Below are 23,329 nucleotides of genomic sequence, written 5' to 3' on the forward strand. Positions count from 1 at the left end.
TCAGTAAAATTCTATACCTCGGTAGACTTTTCCTCCATTTCTCCCCCAAACTTTAGTTAGGGCTTGAGGCCTTTGGGAGCTTTCCATTGCAAGTTAAAATCATAGTTTTCTTTCTCATCTGTCATGACCAATTTAGAATATTGCTCTGAAGACCTTCTCCACCTAAGTCTGGCAGGATAGTCTGAGCTTTACAACACTAATGACAGTCGGCTGTCCCATATGATGATATGTATCCGGCACATTATATCTCACTTGGTTCCTTTTCTGTGTGTAAAGAACCAGTTTGCCCATTTCTAATTCATTGAGATAGGCTCTCTCATGAGTCTTTTTTACTGCAACTGTAATGCCTATAAAAAGTGAGAGCCTATTATAACGGAGAGCCTAAAAACTATTCTTCTCTCTTCTCATCCCAGCAGCTGAATCCTGTCTGATTAACAAACAGATTTATTTATTTAAAGGAAATGGTTATTGTCTTCAACCTTCCCTACCTTCTGATCTGAGGATTCCTGTAATCCCAGACCCAATTTAGTTATATTTTTTATATAACGGAAATAGATTTTTGGCAATGCATCTCTCACATAAGCAGAAAAAGAGTGGGTGTCAGAAATTACAAGGTGCAATAATACAACAGAATGGGGGCAGCATTGGTTATGTGTTAGAGGAAGCACGTGCTGTTATTGTAAAAGGTATATCAATTATTTCTTTTTCTGTATTCTTCCTACTTAATCCATCTTTCTTCAAGTTCAGTTGTTCCCCCTGGTTGACAGAAATGTTTCTTATAATATTATATAAAGCTAGGAAACTGACTTGTCCTCAGACATTTCCCAAATGGATTGCCCCGTCTTTCTGATCATTTCAGACTATTTTTTCTTCTGTGCATGAGTCAAGACTGAGGTGCTCAGTGATGGAATCATCAGCAATGAACTTATAGAAAGAGCAACTCCATATTTGTGAAGCATGGTCAGTCAGACATAAATCTAATGAGATAAATGTTAGTGAACTTGGTCATCAGAGTTTGTGTCTCGGAAGGTTTACTTAAAAGCCACAGCCCTTTGTTTCTTGAGATTATCTGAATGCTTTATCTATAGCTAAGAAGACAAACTATAATCCAAAAGACTACATAGAGAGTAAATGGGAGGCTAATGATACCTCCAGTGTGCATATCATGTTTACTTTGACTTTTATAAAGAGGTAATTTGCATGAGTGGAGATAATCCCACTGTATTTTATAATTTAAATGTCAGTTGGAATGTATGCTGACATGCAACTGATTAACAGCAAACTTTGGTGGCAAATTAATTAGTATTTAATCCAGAGGCTGTATTAAAATGCAATATGATAAAAATAACTTTTTTTCTCCCAATAGTCGTTCAATTCAAATGCACAAACTATCTCCGTAGTTTTTGGAGTTTTGTATGTTTTATTTAAAAAACTAAATAATCATCTCTAGTTTATATAAAAATAGGTGTATACACAACAAACAGTTACATATAACTTGGATGGGAGTATTTTAATGGATTGAGAAGTGAAGTCCTTATCATGAAAGAGTAATTATAAATTTTTAAAAGAAAAACAAATGCCAATAAACATGGCGAAGATCTGGCTTTTTATTTGTTGATCTGAGCATCTTTTTTGTTTATTATTTATTTTCCTTTCTCTCTTCATTTCGTCCTGCCAAGAACAATGTGTATAGTATTTAGAATATCATTTATCGTTCAACACCTCTTTGTTTCCACTTGGAAGTGTAAGTGAGTGTAAAAAAGATTCCTGTGCTCCTACATGGATTTTTGTGTAAATAATTTATTTTATTGCTTTCGCTTCTTCCTTCAACATCCTTCCATGTGGTTCTTTCTTACTGGAACCCATAATGATATTCTCCTTTGCTGATAAGGTTTATTCTGCTTCAAGCTCCCTGTTGGAAGAGTTGTGCCACTGTGGAAAGAAATTAATGTAGATTTCTAATGACTATGGCCTCTATTCAGCAGGAAAGCTCTCCCAATTTGGCATCTGGGAAAAAAGCAACTGAGCAGAAAAGAGTGGACAATGGAGCTATCTGTCATCAGTGTCCATAAGTATCTCTCTGTATAAGAAATTATTCAAAGGCATTATTTTTTATTCAATAGGACCACACATTTCTATACTGATGGCCAGGATCACTAGTATGTGTCTGTTTTCCTGGTAAGCCAATTTGGCAAACTTTTTTTTCCAACTACTTAATTCCTTTCTAGTAGCATGCATTCAGACAAGGACATTATACCTTAGATCAATAGTTTAATTTCCTTTTCAACTGATCTGCTTTGTTATTTCTAAAGCATGTTTCCCAAAATATCAGGGTGCTACCCATGGAGAACAACAAACACAGCAATGCACAGAACATGGAATCAGAAGCTAGTATAAAAGAGAGAGGTATCACAATAATCCCACCCACCTTAAACCAGGAAAAGTGCAAGTAATGTAACCTACACCAAAATTAATGATCATAACAAACCTTTCCTCTGAAATAATGAGAAGATAGACTGATTTTTGCTGAAAAACTGTCTAGGCTATTTTATATGTTCTGGAAAACTCAGTGTAGAAAGCAAGATTGATCCCCAAGAACAATCAAAATTTCATTTAGTGTGACTTATTGGGTTGCATAAGACGTGGTAGCATTTTAGGTTGCATATACCTGGATTGAGGGGACTTTTGTGAGATCAGGCGATTGTGATTTGCTTTTCAGACTACTTATCTACATGAGAATGAATCTTATCAAAATGTAATATGGAAACTTAAATGACAGGGTTGGTTTTGGTCCTTAATCTCAAGCATGTGTTTTGTAATTACCTGCATGTATTATTATGATAATCTCTGTAGCTGTGTTATAGTGCTTTGTATAGATCAGGGGCGATTCTGAAAATAGATTCATATCAGTGTAACTCTGGTAAACAAATTATTTCTAATGCTTAGACATTTGTGATTTTTCTTGAAGATCTAATAAAATTCTAAAACTAGATCCTTAGCTGTTGTAAATCAGTACAGCTCCATTGAAGTCAACAGGGCTCCACCGATTTACACCAGCTGAAGATCTTGTCTGTACACTGGAGAATAGTAACAAAAATTAACTAGGAATAAAAGCGTGATCCCCTCCACCCCTCAAATGAAGTTATCCCTTAGAAAGCATGGAGGGATGTCCCATGGTTTATGTTGTCTGTACCGACTGACCATTTAAATAGCTAGTGCTGTATTGCCCTTAATAATATTTGTACTCTGTGACTCTCCTCCTCTTAAAATATTTTTCAGATATTGCAAACTTTCTTCTGAGGCTGCCTGGCCTGTTTTCAACAATCCAAGTCAGACCTACTGTTGCTAAATGTCAGCAATGCAACCACGCACACTAGGAATCAACACCTCCTCTCTCTGTCTGTCTGTCTCCTTCCTCCACATGGCAAATGGCAAGTTTGCAGGAAAAGCACAACAGTCTCTCTCTCTCATTCTCTCTTGCTCTCTCTCTCTCTTCCCTGCTCCCCCAGTACTTCTTGATATTGAATGGAGTTGAAATATCCACAGAATATCCCTCTAATACCATTTCCAGTGTCAGCCAAGAGAGACACATTATTTGAGAAAAGATCATTCAGTCCAAACATAGGCAAAAGCTTGCCCTGAACTCAATGGACACTTTCCAGAATACAGTGTGAGCTCTCTTTACAGGCTTGGTTTCAGTCTGAGGTAAACATTTTAGAATATATTTTTATCTGACTTAATTTGCCCTGATGTCTACTAGGGAAAAACTGTCCTGAACTTTTATTCCACACTCCAACCAAACCTTTATTGGTCATTTTAAGGTTTGGTTGATTCCAGTTGCTTGTTGTTTTCCATTTTCAGACTGCCCTTGCGCTCTGTAGTACAGTTTCCAGCTTGAGTGTCAAAATACACTTGAGTGTCAAAATACCAGGAGGAAGCCTGTCTTTGTGAGGTCTACTGCCCAATTCTACAGAACCAACAGGTGTGGATAGTTAAGATAAGCATCCAAACATCCCTAATATATAAATTTTGCCCATTGCTAATTTCTATCATAGTGGTGAATGGCAGAACTATTGAAGGTTCTGACTTTTAAGTGTGCTGATGAAATCTAAGCATGAACTGAACTGTCAGGAGAGCTTAGACAGAAATAGAAAGTGCTGCCTTATGGCTTATCCCTGTTGCAATTTCATGCATAATGTCCCAAGCTAATTATCCAAAAAGCAAGAAATAGTGTTGTAGCATACACCTTTAAAAACTGTTCAAAAAAATTTAAGACTTTGTTCTGATTCAGATTTATGGCATGGAGCAAAACATTCAGAATCACCCCAAACTTATGCTGGCTGGGAATTTTCCATCTTGGAGTGCTGTCAAGATGTTTATTTTACAGGATCTCATCCTTTCATAGTACGATACTGCTCAATTAAATATTTAACAAACTGTTCACTAGTAGGATCTCTTTTATGAAACAAAGAAAACCCTTGCTCAGGTAATCAGTAGGGCTGTCAAGCGATTAAAAAATTAATCTCGATTAATCACGCGATTAATTGTGCTGTTAAACAATAATAGAATACCATTTATTTAAATCTTTGTGGATGTTTTCCACATTTTCAAATATGTTGATTTCAATAACAACACAGAATACAAAGTGTACAATGCCCACTTTATATTTATTTTTGATTACAAATATTTGCACTGTAATAAACAAAAGAAATTGTATTTTTCAATTCATCTAATACACGTACTGTAGTGCAATCTCTTTATCACTAAAGTTGAACTAGCAAATGTAGAATTATGTGCAAAAAAAAACTGCATTCAAAAATAAAACAATGTATAATTTTAAAGCCTACAAGTTCACTCAGTCCTTCTTCAGCCAATCACTCAGACAAACAAGTTTGGTTACAATTTGCAGGAGATAATGCTACCTGCTTCTTGTTTACAATGTCACCTGAATGTGCTAAAGATTCATATGTCCCTTCATGCATCAACCACAGTTTCAGAGGACACATGTTCTGCTCGATAATGATCCAAAACAGTGTGGACCAACACATGTTCATTTTCATCATCTGAGTCAGATGCCACCAGCAGAAGGTTGTTTTGTTTTTTGGTGGTTCAGGTTCTATAGTTTCCATATCTGAGTGTTGCTCTTTGAAGACTTCTGAAAGCATGCTCCACACCTCATCCCTCTCAGATTTTGGACAACACTTCAGATTTTTAAACCTTAGGTCAAGTGCTTTAGCTATTTTTAGAAATCTCATATTGGTACCTTCTTTGCATTTTGTCAAATCTGCAGTGAAAGTGTTCTTAAAATGAACATGTGCTGGATCATCATCTGAGACTGCTATAACATGAGATATATATGCAGAATGTGGGTAAAAGAGACCAGGAGGCGTATAGTTCTCCCCGAAGGAGTTCAGTCACAAATTTAATTAACACATTTTTTTAATGAGCATCATCAGCATTGAAGCATTTCCTCTGTAATGGTGGCCAAAGCATGAAGGGTCATTGAGGTATAGAATCATAGGACTGGAAGGGACCACAAGAGGTCATCTAGTCCAGTCCCCTGCATGCATATGAATGTTTAGCATTTCCAGCACATAAATACCTTGCAACGCTGGCTACAACAGTGCCATGTAAATGCCAGTTCTCACTTTAAGGTGATGTAAATACGAAGCAGGCAGCAGTATCTCCCGTAAATGTAAACAAACTTGTTTGTCTTAGCAATTGGCTGAACAAGAAGTAGGACTGAGTGGATTTGTAGGCTCTAAAGTTTTACATTGTTTTGTTTTTGAGTGCAGTTATGTAACAAAAATCTACATTTGTAAGTTACATTTTCACAATAAAGAGAATGCACTACAGTATTTATGCGGTGAATTGAAAAAATATTATTTCTTTTGTTTATCATTTTTACAGTGCCAAATATTCGTAATAAAATAATTTAAAGTGAGCACTCTACAATTTGTATTCTGTGTTGTAATTGAAATCAATATATTTGAAAATGTAGAAAAACATCAACAATACTAAATACATTTCAATTGGTATTCTATTGTTTAACAGTGGTATTAAAACTGTGATTAATTGTGATTAATTTTTTGAGTTAATTGCATGAGTTAACTGCGATGAATCGATGGCCTTAGTTTTCAGATTTTAAATTTCACCCCTATTACTATTCATATGGGTATCAGGAACATCATTTAGTTTAACCAGGGCTATATTATTCATCAAAGTACAATCTTGTAAAAGGATTTCCATTGAGTTGATCAGTTACATTTTACTTTACTGACAGACTGAGTCGAGTGTCTTTTCATTTTGCAGATTGATTGGAATGTAAGATTAATTTAGTGGATTCAGAGTCACTTTGCTATAAAACCTTTTATCTGTATACTTTTTTTCCTGGAAAATCTTGAAGACTGATGCTATTTTTTTATAGAGAGTGTAGTAGAACAATATATGGTTATCCTGTATTCCTTTCTGATATAATTATTAAAAAAACACAAATTATTATACTACAATTAAATTACCAGTAGGGAACTGCAAAGCCCCCACAGATAAAGATGCTTCATCGACTGCTTATCTGTGAAATCTAAATCAGGAACAAACAGCAATTTTTCCTTTTATACGTTGTTGAGGCACTTTTGTGTGTTGTTCTGATTTCAGTGCTATCTTAGAGGAGCCGTCCTTCTGTTTTTGGATGGAATCAGATCGTATGCAGAGAATGCAGACCAATAAAGCATACGACCCTAGTATGAGTCAGTTAACATTTCACACAGAGCCTCACCTCAAGATATTAGCCTGCAAGCAGATTTATGTAACCAGGGTCTAAGATCCTATAGAAGGCAGTATTGCCAAACTGAAGTGTTCAGAATTATGAATCAGGTCTCCTAAAATCAATTGATTGGCTTAAAAATAATGATACTTAAAAAAAGCCATTTTGAGCTCTTTTTATTTTCCTTCTGGTTTCTGAATCTTTAGGTGGTACGTGCTTCATGTTTCCAAGCTTTTTTCTGCAACCAGGCTCCAGAACTTGGGAAGCAATAACCACAAACAGTGGGATCCTAAACACTGTGGGATTGGATTATGCCATCCAATTCTTGTCTATTCCCCCTTCCCTCTCCTTATCCCCATCATATTTCAGGGACCCCTCTCACAAGTCACTTCTCCTTCAGCAGATCCAGACTCTTTGCACTTAAACAGGATAGAAGTGCCTCTTGAATATCAGCAAAGGGATTCTATTCCCACAAGTATTTGATCCACAAGTCCAAGGGAGTAGGTTGGGAAGTGCATCAGGGGACATTAAAAGTTCAGGTTTGAGAACAGAACAGGAAGTATCTCTTCATATCAATGCTCTGGAGCTTCAAGACATTTACAGTATGTGCCATGGCTTTCAGGCACAGATCAAGGGCACAGCAGTTCATATCCTCACAATCAATACAATCACAACGTATTTTGTAAGCAAGGCGGTAGGAGCCTTTTCCAATTAGCTTTGTCAGGAAGGAGTAAAGTTTTGGCAATCGTGCATTATGGAAAACATCATTTCCACAGGTTCTCAGAATCACTTGGCTGATCACCTCAGCAGGAACTTTGTGAGCAGTCTCTGAAAAGCAATGTATTGTGGTCTATTTTTTAGGAATGGGGACATTCTGACGATCAACCTATTTGCAATGAAAACCAACAAGAAATGAAGTCAATATTGCTCTCGAATGAGTCTCAGTCTGGTTTCTTTAACTGATGTTTTCTGTTTGAATTGAGGATCAATCAGGATGCATGACTTCCCCTTGATCCCGCTCATCCCTGGTGATTTCCAAGCCGAAGCTGGATCATGCCAAGTTGATACTCATTGCATTGGCTTGGCTGAGACAACGTTGGCTTTCCGAATTTCATAGTCTGTCTGTTGCACGGGTGGGCAGTAATTTTTGCAGGAGGGCTACTCCACAAATTTTGTCACGGGCTGCACATTTCTATTATATTAATGGAGGGGGTGAAGGGTCTTGGAGGGAGTTTGGGTGCAGGATGGAGCTCTGGGCTGATGCAGAGTGTTGGGGTGCAGGAGAGGGTAAGGGGTGTGGACTCTGGGAAGGAGTTTGGTGCAGGAGGGAGCTCCAGGCTGGGGCAGGGGATTGGGTTGCAGGTGGGGGTACAAAATCTGGGAGGCAGTTTGGGTGCAGGAGGGGGTTCTGAACTGGGGCAGATATACAGATTCGCAATAGCTATTTTCTTACTAGTGCATGTCCAATTTGCTGTTATTTCCATTGGTAAATCATATTATCTAGACCTATTCATAATGGACCAAATTCTCTGATTTTGAGTGAGCAAAACTCCAGCTTGGCCCAATGTTTGCAAAAGATTAACACAACAAAAAGGACATTTTGGAAGACTTTCTTTCTCTAATTTGGTTCCATTGTTTTAGTTCTTTAATTATTTCTGCTAACACTTATATCCCACACCACCTTTGAGAGGAATGTAGCTATATTAAGAAAATACGTAAAAGCTGGCAATTAAATTGTCTTTTGCAGTTGTTCAGTTATACAGGAAATGATTAGTGTCAATAATGTAGGAAGGAGACTTTGAAACAGGACTCTGTGCTTTACCATTGTGATATCTTGGAAAATCTCACCTGTTGAATGAGTCTGAAAAAAAACAGGCAAGCATAAATCAATAGGGAATTTAAAAACGTGGACACATTTTAATAAAAAAATGATGCACTAGAGATCTTTGCTGTGGAAGAGAAGACAATTTGGAGGAGAATTGTATGTTTTTTCTGGGGGAAAGGAGAGTGGCCAATAACAGTCCATGGTTTTGCAAAAGAAGAAACAACATTGACAGATAGGAATTGGATTGACTCAACATTGACAGCTCACTCATAAGATGACCTAAATACCTGCACAATAAGAAGGGGTAAGGCAATGGTTCTCAACCAGGTGTCTGGCATGCCCTGGGGGCCCACAAGCGGGTTTCAGGGGGTCCGCCAATTAGGACCAGGAGTAGACTTGCTAGGGCTCAGGGCAGAAAGCTGCAGCCCCGTGGGGCTGAAGCCCAGGGCCCTGAGCCCTGCCACTCGGGGCTGAAGCTGAAGCCTGAGCAATGTAGCTTTTCAGGGGCCCCTGTGGCATGGGGCCCCAGGAAATTGCCCTGCTTGCTACCCCCTAAAGCTGGCCCTGGCTTTTATATGCAACTCCCCCCCCCAGTTATTGTGATACAGGTGGGCCATGGAGTTTTTATAGCATGGGGTGGGGGGGCAGCTCAGAAAGAAAAAGGTTGAGAACCCCTGGTGTAAGGCACACCTTACTTCCCTTTGTGGCTTCTTGCATCCTCGGTCACAATGAGGGGGTGAGGAGAGTGGCCAATGCAGAACTCCCATCCCCCTCCTGCATAGGTGGGCAGGGCAAGATCAGAAGTGTGTGGAGCCAAGGAAGTGGGAAGTAAGCTGCATAGGCACAGGAACTAGGGCTGCGGATGGTGCTGCAGCACCCCCGGGGATTCCTGGCTGCCGCCCCCGCATGCCCGGGGTCCCAGCTGCCAGCCCCACGCCCAGCGCTTTGCTCCCAGCCTAAGTTCTGGGTGTGTGTGGATGGGTGGGTGGACAGGGCTAAGGGGCTGGCTTTCAGCACTCCTACTTTTAAAAATGTTCCAGCGCCACTGATAAGCTGTGCCAGGAAAAAAGGTGGGCCCATCATACTTCTCTTACAGAACAAGGGGGAAGCAAGGATTGAACCGTGACTTTCAAGAGACAGTTTGGTCCCTAGGCTACTCCTGCACAACTACTTGCTGCCCCTTAACTCAGGGGAGATTGTAAAATACTGCTACCAGCTAACGGAGGTGATCCATTAACTCAAGTGGTAACAGCCTGTGATTTGCAACTAAAACTTCTAGCTCTGCTAATGATCTGTGGTGAGGGGAACCATTACAGCAGCAGTATTTATCTGATAGATTAGATGTGTTTGCTGTCCCCATTTGATCTGCTTCCAGTCTCTGGTGATTCACTGAACAATCATATGCTAGGGAACCCTGCTTTTTGGGAGCCACAACATCTATTCCCTACCCCTTCTCCCCCTGCCTTCTTGGGATTATCAGAGGTGACCATTTCTCAGCAAGGTTAGATAATTGTGCCATAGTTGGCACTGTTGTCTTTAGGATTTTTATCAGCACCTGGTCTGCTGGGACTTTTTCATCTGCACTGTTTTAGAATTCCACTTTTCCTATAGTGGATTTCCTGCTCTGCAGGATGAATTCCATTGAAGAACACTGAGATCCTGTACAGAAAAGACTAACTTCTAGAATATTTGCATTGTTTGTAATGTTCAAGTGGTGGGATAATAATTAGTTAAGAATTTAGATATATAAGTTGAGCAGCTGCTAATAGTCAGCACAGTACATAGGTGCAGCAGCTCTGAGGATGGAATTGTCAGCTGTGAGTAGCTGTTAAGTTACTAATGTTTAAAACTATAAAAAATTGAGCTTTGCTTTTAGATGGATATTTTCTTTGCCTGAATTAATCTTCCCGGTTGTTTCAACATAATTTAGTGAGAATAAATAATGAACAGAAAAAAGAGATGCTTTTAAAAGCCACTTTACTCTGAGCTGCTTTCAAATATGTGTGTTTGTTTGTATATGAACTTAACCAAACATTTCTAGGCTTTTTCTGGTTTAAGTATATTTCAGTTTTTTCAGAGAAGCCTTCATTATAATTAATTATTGTCACAGGCTTGCTCAGGAGAAATAGATGGAGTTAGAATAACATATTTTCTAACACATCTGATTTTGCATAGTTTGTAAAAAGTTATTTCTGAACATCACTGTTTTGAATTTATGAACAGTCTAGCTTTTCATTTTTAAATAGCCACCAGCTGTGATATTTTCTTTCATTCATTCAGCTAATTTTCTCATATTTAAATAGCTTGAGAGTTATGTTAAGGTTCTGGTCTGTTCAAAAATCAAATTAAAATTCTGATTTCTGCTGCATCTGGCATTTCTTACTCACATTTAGTGATTAGCTCAGATCTTCTTATCAAAGATTTTACATGATAGTTGCAGTTTTAGAAGTAAAAAACAAACAAATAAAAAAAGAAAAAGACAAGAAAAAAGAACAGATAAAGGCAAACTAACAACCATTTCCCTTTTACATTTGCAACATACAACACAAAGTGATTTACTTTTTCATGTTGCTGGTATGGGCATGCAGTTTTTTCTTCCTTTAGATAATTAGGAAGCATGAAATTTTATGTAATGTTTGAAAAGAAATATATTTTGGTGGGTTTTTTGTTTGTTACATTGTTCATTGTATAATGTGTTTTTAGAAAATATGGTATATGTCCACTCAAAAGAATCAGTTTTCCTAACTGCTAAGTACCCTCAGTTCAGAAAATAATGGCATGTTTAATATGCCTGAATCCCTCGCAGTTCTAACTGGTTGCTGTCAAACTAGTCAAAGAAACACCAGGTTTTCAAAGTGAGGGAAAGCAGCCTTTTTGAAAAGCCAAAAGGCCTATCACAACTCCCACTGAATTCTCTCCATTAACTTCAATGGGACTTGAATCAGGCCAAAAGAGGCCTGAAAATAATGTGCCTGAAATAGGAAAAATCAATCCTTATCCTGCACATTTGGAAAATTGTTTAAACTACTGAGCCAAAGCAGTGGCTAGAAGCTGTTTTGGATCGGAGTTGAAGATTTAATACTGTAACTTCAACTCTTCCAAACATCTGCTATAGCAGGTTATATTCTTGCCCTAATAAAGGGGAAATGATCTGCTCGCACAGATATTAGAAAGAAAAGATTCTTTAAAATGACCATTTCTTTCTGGAAGATGGAGAGGTAGTTCAGGTTAAGCGAAGACTATGCAGTTGGGTTAGGTTGGGGATCCACAGGGCTGTAGCAAGAACTTTTTGTGGATTGCCAGCCTCCATGGACTGGAACAACCCTTTCACAAAATTTCATTGGATGTTTGTGCCTTGGTGGCAGAGGAACTCTTGGCCATTTCAACTAGAAGGACAGTTCACTAGTTTGTTGTAAGTAGTTGACTTCAGTATAAACACTCTCACAACATCAATGTACCAACCCCAGAGGGAACTAGTTAGATTTCAGCAGCTTTCTTGGTATCCACATATTACTAGAATGGAAGGTCAATGAATTATGAAGTATGTTTACCGAGGGATGCTGGTACACGGCTGGCAAGCGCATGGTCACCAAAAGGTCTGTTGGCATGATAAGACTGCCAGTGATGGACATATTCATCCAGACGACCTTAAGGATCTAACTTGAGACCAGTCTGGGTGGCACTTGATTTGCAAGTAGATTATGTAGCAGCATGATGAAGGCCTCCTCAGACCCATTCCTTGTGTCTCACTGAAGGATGAGGAAAAGGCTGTGAGAGCTTTGCTTTATTTTAAGTAAAATTTTCACTGCTGTGGGTTTCTCCATGAAAGAGCTTGATCTCAGTCTTTGTTATTCATTTGTGGTTAAGTATAATATAATTGTCTCTGGAATAGGGTATTATCATTCTCGTGGCTCATCTATCTACTTTTTAAAAAAGATCTTGGGAAGACTATATTGTTAAGGCCCTACTTAACTTGCGATATTGCGGATTCTGCAATATTAGTCTTCCACTGCACTGTTGACAGTGGGAGCCTCACCATGCACAGGGCTGAGAGTGGGAGCCCCAGCTGCCCCAGGGCTGAGAGCGGGAGTCCCTGATGTCAGCCCCCGGAGGCCTCTGTCAGCTCCGGGGACTTGCTCTCAGCACTGGGTGGCCAACAGTGGGAAAATGTGGAGAAGTAATAATGGATGTCACTACTGCAAATAATAAGGTCCATTTTTACTTTTCTGCAATTTTCCATGGCTTATCTGCAACTCAGCCACAATTTTTTGACAATCATCCCTCAATTCAAGTAGGGCCTTATATATTGTCTTATTTCAAACCAATAATGAAGGTCTGTATTACTGAGTCAGGCCTTTCTGCCTTCATGTTAGATTTCTCTATTAGCAACCGTCTTGGTTTGGTGCTTAAAAATTACCCAGAAACTGAAGGGTGTAAATTCACAATGAGAGTCACCTTTAAACTTCCCAATGCCTGAGCCCATCCAATTCCCAGTTCCACATCTAGTAGCTCCATATCTCTGGTAGTTTCCCCCGTTCCACTCCTTCCTAACTCTTAACAGTTTATAGCATCTTCTCTTCCCATCTTCTTTACTCCATCCCCTACTCCTCCTGTATGAAATAACTGATTGCTTCTAACTGGTGTGATTGACTGTCATTGGGCATACTAAAAATCCTGTCATGAGAGGTGCTAGCTTCCATTGCTCGAGTGTTTTCTAGTTAATGATGAAAGATGGTCAAGATAAGGATTGGGGCCATTTTTTTGGGCAAATTAGTGGCAACGCTTGTTCTTCTCAATCCATATTATGAGCCCAGCTACCTTGCCGATAATGTACACCACATAAATAAAGCAGACTTGTAGAATAGCAAATATACCCTTCCTTAGTCTTAGCTTAGCTAGTCTGATATGATTTTCCAATTAGAAATAAGTGGAAAGGACAGACCAAGGGAAGACAGAATAGTTACCTAATCACAATATAATATTTGAAGAACTAAAAAAACAATTTGGTTCCATTCTTCGGCTGTTGTGCCTGTGTTATTATTTAACTTGTCCAAAGAAGAGAGAACATTTTGGTGATGGTGCCTGGTGGATTAATCTAAAATATAAACTTTCCATCTTTTGTCTCAGGTTTTGTTTCCAAATAAACAATGACGTTTATTTTAAGTAAAAGAAGGCGGGAACCAGAACATTCTGCATCTCCATGTGTGGATTTTAGGTTTGTGTTTTAATTCTTTCTCTTCTTTTACAGTTAAAATGCAGCTTGTTGAACGCCCTCCCCCTTCTGGCCCCCCTTCTCGGCTTCCCAGGCTGGTGGGGGAGCTTGGGGCTTCTGCTCGGTGGTGGGGTTAGGGACTTCTACCAGAGATGACTGGTGCCTGCTGAGAGTGGGCACAATTTAAAGGTTTGCCCCCCAACCAACAGCTTGAGTCACACCCCCCCTCTTACTCTTTGCAGCCCCTCCCAGCATTTCCCAGGTGTTAGCTCTTTGTGGAGAGGTAGCTGCAGACAGCTGGGAGAGGCTCTCCCTGAGGCTTCCAGCTGTTTGTCACAGCCTCTCCCCATGGCCACAGCTCCCAGTTTGCTGATTCCAGCAACTGCTATACAGAGAGGGGACTCGGCAGCACATGTGACCGAGCAGGGCTACCAAATCCTGGCAAAAATTGGGGGGTATGTGACCCTACATATGCCCATTAACATTGCCTCTGGCTTCTGCTCAGTGGGGAGGAGGGTGTTGAGGCTTCAGCTCCATGAGACACACCTGCTGGGGCTTGGGGCTTCAGAAGGAGTGGGACTGAAGCCCCAAGCCCTGGCAGGTGGGTCTTGGCTTTCAAACTTCTGTGGTTTGGAGGGTCAGTACGTTTGGCCACCTAATAGGAAATGGTGCTTAAGGGAGGAAAAGTAAGTATTTTGCATAAGTTTTCTATCAGCCACCAGGCTTCACTGTCCCTTGAAATTTCACCTTATAGATTGCAATTTTTAGTACAGTACACAGGGGACCAAATATTTTAATGCTTCTGCATTTTATTTCCAATTCCCTCTAGCTGGCTGAATAATTTTGCAAGAAGCTGCAGAAATATGTATTTTGCAGATGGGTAAACTGTAGCATGAAGTATTCAAGTGACTTGTCTCAGGTTACTGAGAAAGTTAATGGCATGCAGCCTGATCCAGAGCCTCCTGAAGTCAAAATGTTAAATTTTGATGAAAAAATTAAATTTTCTATTGGGGAAAATCAAAATGACAGCTCCCTACTCATCTGCTGGGAAGACTGTTGTAAATTTCATCTTCCCCTTGCTTCTCAGCCTTGCAAACTCAGCCCAAGCCCAGCTGCCCACAGAGCCTTCTAAACTGGGAGCTGGGAAGCAAATAAAATTCCATGGTGGTTCTCCTGAAATACATTTTTTTCTGGAAATCCCTTTTCATGAAAAATTTTGCAATTTTGACTTTTTGTTCTGATTTGGGACTCTCTCCCCCCCCCAAAACATGAAATTTTTTGCAGCAAGGATTTCCATTTTCTGTCCAGCTCTAGTGAGAACTACAAGTAATTCCCTGTTTTGTCAGTGGCAAAAGCAAAAGTTGAGACCAGTACCTTCACATACGTTATTTCACTTTCCCTACTGTGACCTACCACTGGGATGGTCAGCATGTTAAGTTCAAAGCTTAAATTTTTAAATTCATTTTATTTTACAAAATAGACTAAGGAAATGTCAGGGTTTGGAACAGCCTTGACAACATGAGCAGCACTAAAAAATAAAAGAGAAGAAAAAAGCATCATTTCGGAGAACTTGTAAATACCATGAAGTTCTAAGCTTTTGCAGAGAGGGATACATCCCTACCAAGATACAGGCAATATGTATTTATGCTAATGTTTTTATTAGCCACGGTCTTGTGGCAGCTCAGTCTACTTCTAGCATATAAATGCCTATAATTTTAATTCATTTTGACTTTTGCCTTTCTCCAGTAAATTGCAACTCTGTTTGGTAGTGTGGAGTGAATATAAACCAGTTTTTACCCTCTGAACTTATTTTCCCTATGAACTCAATATTGTGTGGAAAGGGTTCTTTCCAAGAACTCAGTAGTATCACAATTGCTAACCACCTATGTCCATCTGTGTCTCTTCCTTGGAGTGCTGTTGTAATGAGAACAAGCAGAATGTATTTTTGGGTTGCACTGTTCTGCTCTGCTTTATTGCTTGCAGTGAACTCCTTACTTAAACAATCAAATACGTTTGCCATTTTTTAAAAAAGAGATTTTTGAAGAATTAAAGAGTACCATAAAGAAGTCTACAATAAACAGAGAACTCAAATGATGAAAGTGATTTAGGCCTGATCTAGTGAAGCACTTAAGGACATTTTTAACTTGAACTGGAATTCAGTGAGACATAAGTAAGTGCTTTTGCAGAATCAGGGCTTCAATACTTAAATAAATTAAAAGCAAAGAAAACGTAGGTGACCAGTCACAGACTTTTAATCAGAGATTCCCCCTCTCCCCACCCAAAAAAAATTGATGATAAAGAAATACTCAGCCACTGAACAAAATATTTTAATCCTAATTATCAGGCTGAAAATCGAAAACTGGTGGCATTGTTCCCAGGAGAAGTTAGTGTAGATCATTTATTTTTCAATGAAATTTAATCCAGAATACGTCAAACCCGATGGGCTGAAACTCACAGGTCATTCACCTTTCTTTGGTAAAAGGGAATGACTTGGACTCCTGTTAGTTAACTAGGCTTTGCAATTTTGAGCATTCAGTGCCTTCTGCTCTTGAACTTTTGATTATCAAGTGTGGCTTTAAGAAATGCTTGACATACTTATCCTGGCAAGTAAAAGTATTGTGATATGTAGGTCAAGCCAAAAAGTAATGCTAGGTGTTTAGGTGAAAATCTGGAAGATTATTCAACATGCCACAGTTCTACCTGATAATAGCATTGTGCCATTTTCTGAACCTATGATCGCCTATTATTCTACTTTTTAGAGAAACAGTTCTTGGTGATTTATTCATAACTTTGTGTTATGTATCCAGGTGTTCAGCATAACAAATTCCACACATGCTGTATTGCCCTGATCTGGATAGACATACGTAATTTGGAAGCTATACTAATTTGGAGCTCATTTTAAAACACACCCCTATGTTGGGCATAGTAATTCACATTGCTGTAGTGGGAACTCAAGACAGATTATTCCTATAGATGTGCACTGTAAATCTGGCTATGGAGGTAGTCCAGTTTTACCCCGAAGACCAGGATTTGATCCCTGATAATAATTGATTGATGAATTATATGGAGAAAAGGGTAAATGAGATGCTATTTTTCTGACCATAAGGCATTTCCCGCTACCATATTTTTGTTTTTACGTAACTGCTAAGCTCATTACTTCAAAGAGCCATTGTTCTGTCCTCTGTTGTATTAAAGTGAGGCTCCATTTATTGCATATTTCTGCCCATCCCCTCTGGTGCCAACTTCATTTCTGTGTACCCTGCCTGGTTATTCCCAATACCTTTTAAACCTCTTTATATCTTTCAGAGTAGCAGCCGTGTTAGTCTGTATTCGCAAAAAGAAAAGGAGTACTTGTGGCACCTTAGAGACTAACAAATTTATTAGAGCACAAAAGCTTATGCTCTAATAAATTTGTTAGTCTCTAAGGTGCCACAAGTACTCCTTTTCTTTATATCTTTGTGATTGTTCTGTTTTCCTTTATGGATTTATTAAATTGTCTCTTCTTTTGCAAAATGGGAACACTATTTGATTCCCCAATACAAACAATCCTCCTATAAGCAGTCCTGTCCAGCATATAAAAGCTTCTCTGATATCGTATGGTCATATTTTCATTTATATTTTCAGTACTCTTGTTTAATTCACATGTTCACATTCCCAATTGAATTTAGTTATGTTTTCCAATCATTTCTTTAAGAACATCTTCAACATTGCAGCTTTAATCAATACACTCCTACTTAGGTGTTTTCCTTCCTATACTAGACACATTTATCTTTTCCTTTCCAACTGAACAAATTAGTAGGCTGCAAACATTTGATAAGACAATTTAATTGCTAGCATTTACTTAGTATAGCTACAGTCCTTGTAAAGGGGGCATAGAAGTGTTAGCAGAAGCACTTAATTATATAACTAAACAATGGGAGCAGATTGGAGATGGTATGCAGAAAATGACAAGAAATTCTTTCAAAGTTTCCTTCTTATGCGTTAAACTTTAAAAAATCACAAATACTGTAGATAATACTATTTATAAATTGAAGGAACAATAAAGTGAACATGCGTATGTGGAAAAAATATACCAGATTGCACATATTATATTAATTGTCAATCAATATTTTGGAGGTACTGTATCTTAAGAATGCCTTAAAAAGTTTATTTATATAATTATTACTATTATAATATATTATTACTATTTCATGTGGCAGCCAAGAATGGTCATATGAGCTAGTAATTCAATTTGCTTTATATGAACCTATATACATCGTTTATACTATATTTATTTAAAAAATAAATGGATTTGGTAACAAAATAGAAAAATAACATAAAATGTAATGATATACACAAAATAATAAAAATCATCACAACAATCACTTTCTGTAATGTGGAAAAAGTCCCCAAACTATTTTAATGAAAATATGATCATATTACATAACTCAAGTCAAGCTGAAATGCTGAACAGGAAGATTCAATTCCTTCCGATATTTCTTAAGCAGGAAATGTGGGTGAACTCATAGACATTAACTAGGCCAAAAGGGGAAAGAAAGTAAGGTACTTCAAAAAGTAAATGCTGGGTTTGGGGAAGAAACTCTAGAAGCCAATCAGAATAATCTCTTGAGGCAAAGTACAATCTATGAAGAAATATGCAAGAGCATATCCGGGGCGAGGTTCTGGATTGACACAGCTGGAACTCGGATCCAGATTTGGGATGGGGTTTCTTGATCCAAAGATGTGACATTCTGACTATTGAGGTCAATGGGAATTTTGCCATTGACTTCAATAGGACCAGAATTTTGCCAAGATCTACAAATTAATAGATCAAAATCAACATAATCAATTCCCACCCATCTGGAATTGGCTGGTCATCTAAAATTGCTGCGGAAATTACTCACATGCTGTTGAAATATTGGTTTGGTATTTAAAAAAATGGTACAGCAGAAAGTGGTCTTTACAGATGCTCAGCAGTGTATGGCATAGAGTTCTCATCTCACCAGACAGTTCAAAGTCATCGTTGTTTGCAAAACTGTTATTAGTTTATGTTGTTATAGTTATGTAGAAGACTGAGTGTATTGAAAAAATGTAGAGCAGTTCATGATTTGAGTTTTTCCATTTTTCATGATATAGGTTTGAATATAGAAAACTGCTTCAAAGTGCCATGGCAATCTTTTACAGTCGAATTCATGAGTAATTGAAATTGAGTGCCCTTTGTAGCTAATTTTTATCTGGCTGCATCCAGCAATCAAACAAATCTTCCCATTAATTGTTAAATCACAATGACTTCAGAAAGCATTTCTTACATTACTGTTGATACTCTGATAACTTAATCTCTACAAGCCACTGTGGTTGCATTGAACAAGGCTGTCAATAGTCTTGTCATCTCTGGTGACTCACCATACTTGTGTAAGTCAGAGATGCACTCTCACCCTTGTGTTGAAGAAGCTAAAAATTTCTAAAACATTTCTGCAGATAAAACTTTAGCAGTTACAGTGGATTCTCAATAATATTAGAGACACAAATTACTATCTGGGCCAGTCTGTTGTAATGTGCCTCAGTACAATAGGAACGAATCAAGGTTTTATTCTGTATTTTTTTTTTTGTGGGAGGTATAGACTAGAAACCACAGGGGGCAATGATATGTTATAGTATGTTATTTAGGAATTGTAGATTATAGGTGGACAAAGACGGGGATGATAAGCAAACACAATGCAGTGCATATGGGAATGTGGGAAGGATTTAAATGCAGAACTTCTGGAGTATGTTTATACTTGCTAACAGAAATATATAGGTAGCAAATGTGCTTCTTGTCAGGATCCTGTATTCTACTAAGATTTGCCTATCACACTGTTATATATATATATATACTTGCTATATATTAATTTGATAGGAGCCTTTCATTAAAAATTACTTTTTTGAGATCATTTGTTTTAACATTCAATTCAGGAGTCTGACTTCATTTAGCTAAACCCCCTCTTAAGTACTGCATTCAACTGTGTTTTGACTTTTTTTTGGCTGAGGCTGTTATTTAAAAAGTAACACAAGCAAAAAACAAAACAAAAAACAAATGTGTTTTGGTACAATATATCTGATAACAAAGCAGTTGTGTCATTCGGAGAATATCCCTTTCTCTCTATTGCCTACATGAAGTACTGTAAGGATCATAGTAAAGTGAACTCTTAAAGGGTGCATCAGCTTGACATTGTCAAGAAAATTATTTTAAAGTTTTGTTTGCAATAATTGCCATGTGAGCGTCTCTCTAGCTGTGCCTCCTTTTCATTTATGACATATAGTCGTGGTGCTTTACTCATGCTGAAATCCCTGAAGACGCAAAAAAATCAAGATTTTTGAGAGAAAAAATAGCTCCTGTTCTGTTCTCTAGGCTCTCTGTGTAAGAGCCCTATTCACTTAAAAACACTCTCAGCTTCTGAAACACTTGATTAAAGTCAATTGGCAAAAAGATAAACTCTTAAAAGTGCTAATTTATGGCTAGAAAACTTGAATAAGTCTAAATATGAAATTCTCAGTTACTCCGGATTCCTGATTATGGGGCTTGTTTGGAGACCGTTTTAACATTTCATTGCACTATCTGCATTCCTACTTCTACAGTATTTCATGCACTTTTTTACAGCACTCATTACTGTTGTTTTTCAGTTCAGCTGTATACTCCCGCCATCTGCCTTTTGCCTTTTACAGGCTCTGGAGCTTTCTAAAATTCTCCTAAAGGTCAGAATTCATATACTCTCTTTCCATTGTCTTTCTTTGGTCACCCAAACACAAATACATTCTTCCTCAAAAGCCAACCCTTCATCACCCTCTATATAATAACTAGTCAGTTAACTCAATGCTCGTGGTTAACATAATTCTACTTACTTTTCAGTAACTCAGTGCTAAAGCCACCCTTCCCTTCCACACCCTTTTTTTCCTGCTTCTCTTGCAGGCAGTAAGATGTGTCTGATCAATCCATTCCTAAGATTCTTTTTGTGGAAAAAAATTGCAGCACTTCCCTCCGACAGTCTGTATTATTCTCTCTCTCTGTGCCTTCTACTTTCAACTCAATTTCTCTCTTGGTGCATTTGTGCAACTCATAATATTAACAGGAGTTACATATTCACAGTAACAGGAGAATTTATTCTTTCACTGGACACAACTTTCAGCCTGCCCTTGGGCTGCTTTCATACTCACATTATACAATACATATTCACTCACACATAGATGCTAAATCACATTGAGAAAGTTATGATTCATTGACCTCCTTCTACACATTACTTCACATTTCTGCAAGTCTGTTTACTCCCACATTTAGAAAAGTTTATATTTCATAGTAGCTCAGAGGTGCAACTTTTCATCTGTTCTTTTGTGTTCTGATCATTGTGAAACTAATAAATGCATTCAGCTTTGTAGAGAAGAGTGAGCTCACAAGATTAACTGCAATAAGCTCTTGAGTACTTGAAGGTTTTTACAAAGGCCCTCTAAATGAATATTTAGTAATTCTAGGCCCCTTCTTCCATCCACACATATATCATACATCATATTAAGGGCTGCCCTTAAAATGGTCACTGCATTGCACTGATTCTGAAAATGGTTTTGCATTTTCCTCATCCAACTGGTAATGGCAATCCTTCTGCTTCTGTGTCAAAGGTGCACTGAAAATCTTGAAACTTTAATTCTTGACTATATATTGACATGACACTAATGCAGATGTGGTGACACTTGAGACTACTAACTGCATGGATTAACTTTCTGAGTCTCTAAAGGTGCTAGTAAACACATGCATATGGCACCCAAGTTTATAAAGGCCTGCAATGCCTTAAGAAGAAGATCTCCTTTGTAGAGCTTAAAAACATCTCTCTTTCACCAACAAAAGTGGGTTCAATAAAAAATATTATCTCATCCACCTTGTCTCTCTACAATGCAACAAGGGCAATTTAATGAATCTAGCTGCTTGTCTTTTCTTCTACATTTCAATGTAACCCTTTTTTTCTATAAAAAGACCAATGGCATTATTTAGACATATTTGTGAATTAACTACTGTACAGAAACTCAGGACCACATAAATCACAGATATCTTCAAAATGATATTTAAAGGTACAGGGACTGCTGTTAACATGGTGTTTCCCACACCACAAATAAGTGCAGGGCCAACAAGCCACCAGTGTTCAGCATAATATATGAACAAATGAAAATGTAGTCTTGATGGATGTATAAAACTTCTGTGTTCACAACAAATTCCAAGGTGCAGTTGGGCATTTGTTTATGAAAGTCACAATTTTTAAAATAGTTACTTAGGCTCTGAGGCTACAAGGTTCTCAATCTGCCACAGTCACATTGACTAAATATGGGAGAAATGAGCATGCATTTTCTCAGTGGCATGTCTTAATCCTAACGTATACATTAAGTAGTCATTGTTAGGGATTTGTTTGGATAGCAAGCACAAGAGCCATTTCTCCCCCATATGAGTAGCGGGGAGGGTGACATGCCAGAAATTGATAATTTCCTAGGGCTCAGGAAATCAAGATGGCTGACTTGACACCTTTCTATTCCTATGATTATACTAGACTCTTCAAAGCATTGGCCTTTGCAGAATATCAGCCCATTTGATATATTATATTAGCTACATGAGGAGAACAATAGTTTAACATCTAAAAGTAATGAGAAAAATAAGCAGACACTATAATCTATTAGCAGACAATCAGAAAACAAGGATATGCTCCAAAGAACTGGAATATTTTAAAGAGACCAAATACTTCTAAGAAATTACTATGGAAAATAGAAAGGAGATTACATTTCCTTTAAAAGACAAAGGCTTCCACAGACAAGTAATAAAAACTTGAATAGTAGCATGACAGGAAACAAACTAGTAATAGCAACAACAATAGAAGAAACTTACATACATGAAACACTCAGGGAAATGTTATTTTAATGAATTATATCCAAAATACATGTGCATTTATTTCTGTTTTTTTTTTTAAAAAAGCATAGGACGGTAAACCACACCGAACCCACTGTAATGTTTATCAATTTCTTGTGACCTCAGTAAAGACTTTGTCACAAAATTTAACAACGTCTGAGCATAGTGACATGATACTTAGCAAAGTTCTTTAAAGTACGTTATAGATTAACGGTCCCAATTTGGCAAAGTGCTGAAACTCTTAGCTCCCAATTGGGCAAATAGGGGGCCTCATGCAGTGTCTTGATGGAGCATAAATTAGAGTGCATGTAAATATCAGGACACTAGCTACATTTCAACTCCTTTTGTGTAAAGATGGGCTAAACAATTCCAGTGTATCATTATATTCTAAATATTTTGTATTTTATGATAACCTTTTCCCTGCTTTACTAAGAAAAATGTTCCCCACCAAAACAATTGCTATGTATTATCTCTTTCAAAAAGAGCAGCAGCTCTTACTTGCTTTGCCTAGCACTGAATCCTCTAAGCATTCCCATTGATTTGAACGAGCCATGTTCTCTGGTCTGCTAAGGCCACATTGTGTAAGGGGCCTGGTTAGAAGATCTTTGTTGATTTAGCAGTTTCCTGTGCCTT

General features: G+C 38.0%; 1 long non-coding RNA gene across 1 annotated transcript in view; it reads left to right on the forward strand.

The window, feature by feature from the left end:
* The window catches only part of LOC122456281, a 42,508-nt gene that overhangs the window by 13,767 nt on the left and 5,412 nt on the right, over positions 1-23,329 (forward strand). Inside the window, exon 2 of the long non-coding RNA XR_006275088.1 lies at positions 3,862-3,982. This is a non-coding gene — a long non-coding RNA (uncharacterized LOC122456281). The remainder of the gene's footprint in view (positions 1-3,861; positions 3,983-23,329) is intronic.

This window comes from Dermochelys coriacea, chromosome 12 (assembly GCF_009764565.3).
Source record: "Dermochelys coriacea isolate rDerCor1 chromosome 12, rDerCor1.pri.v4, whole genome shotgun sequence".
NCBI lineage: Eukaryota > Metazoa > Chordata > Testudines > Dermochelyidae > Dermochelys > Dermochelys coriacea.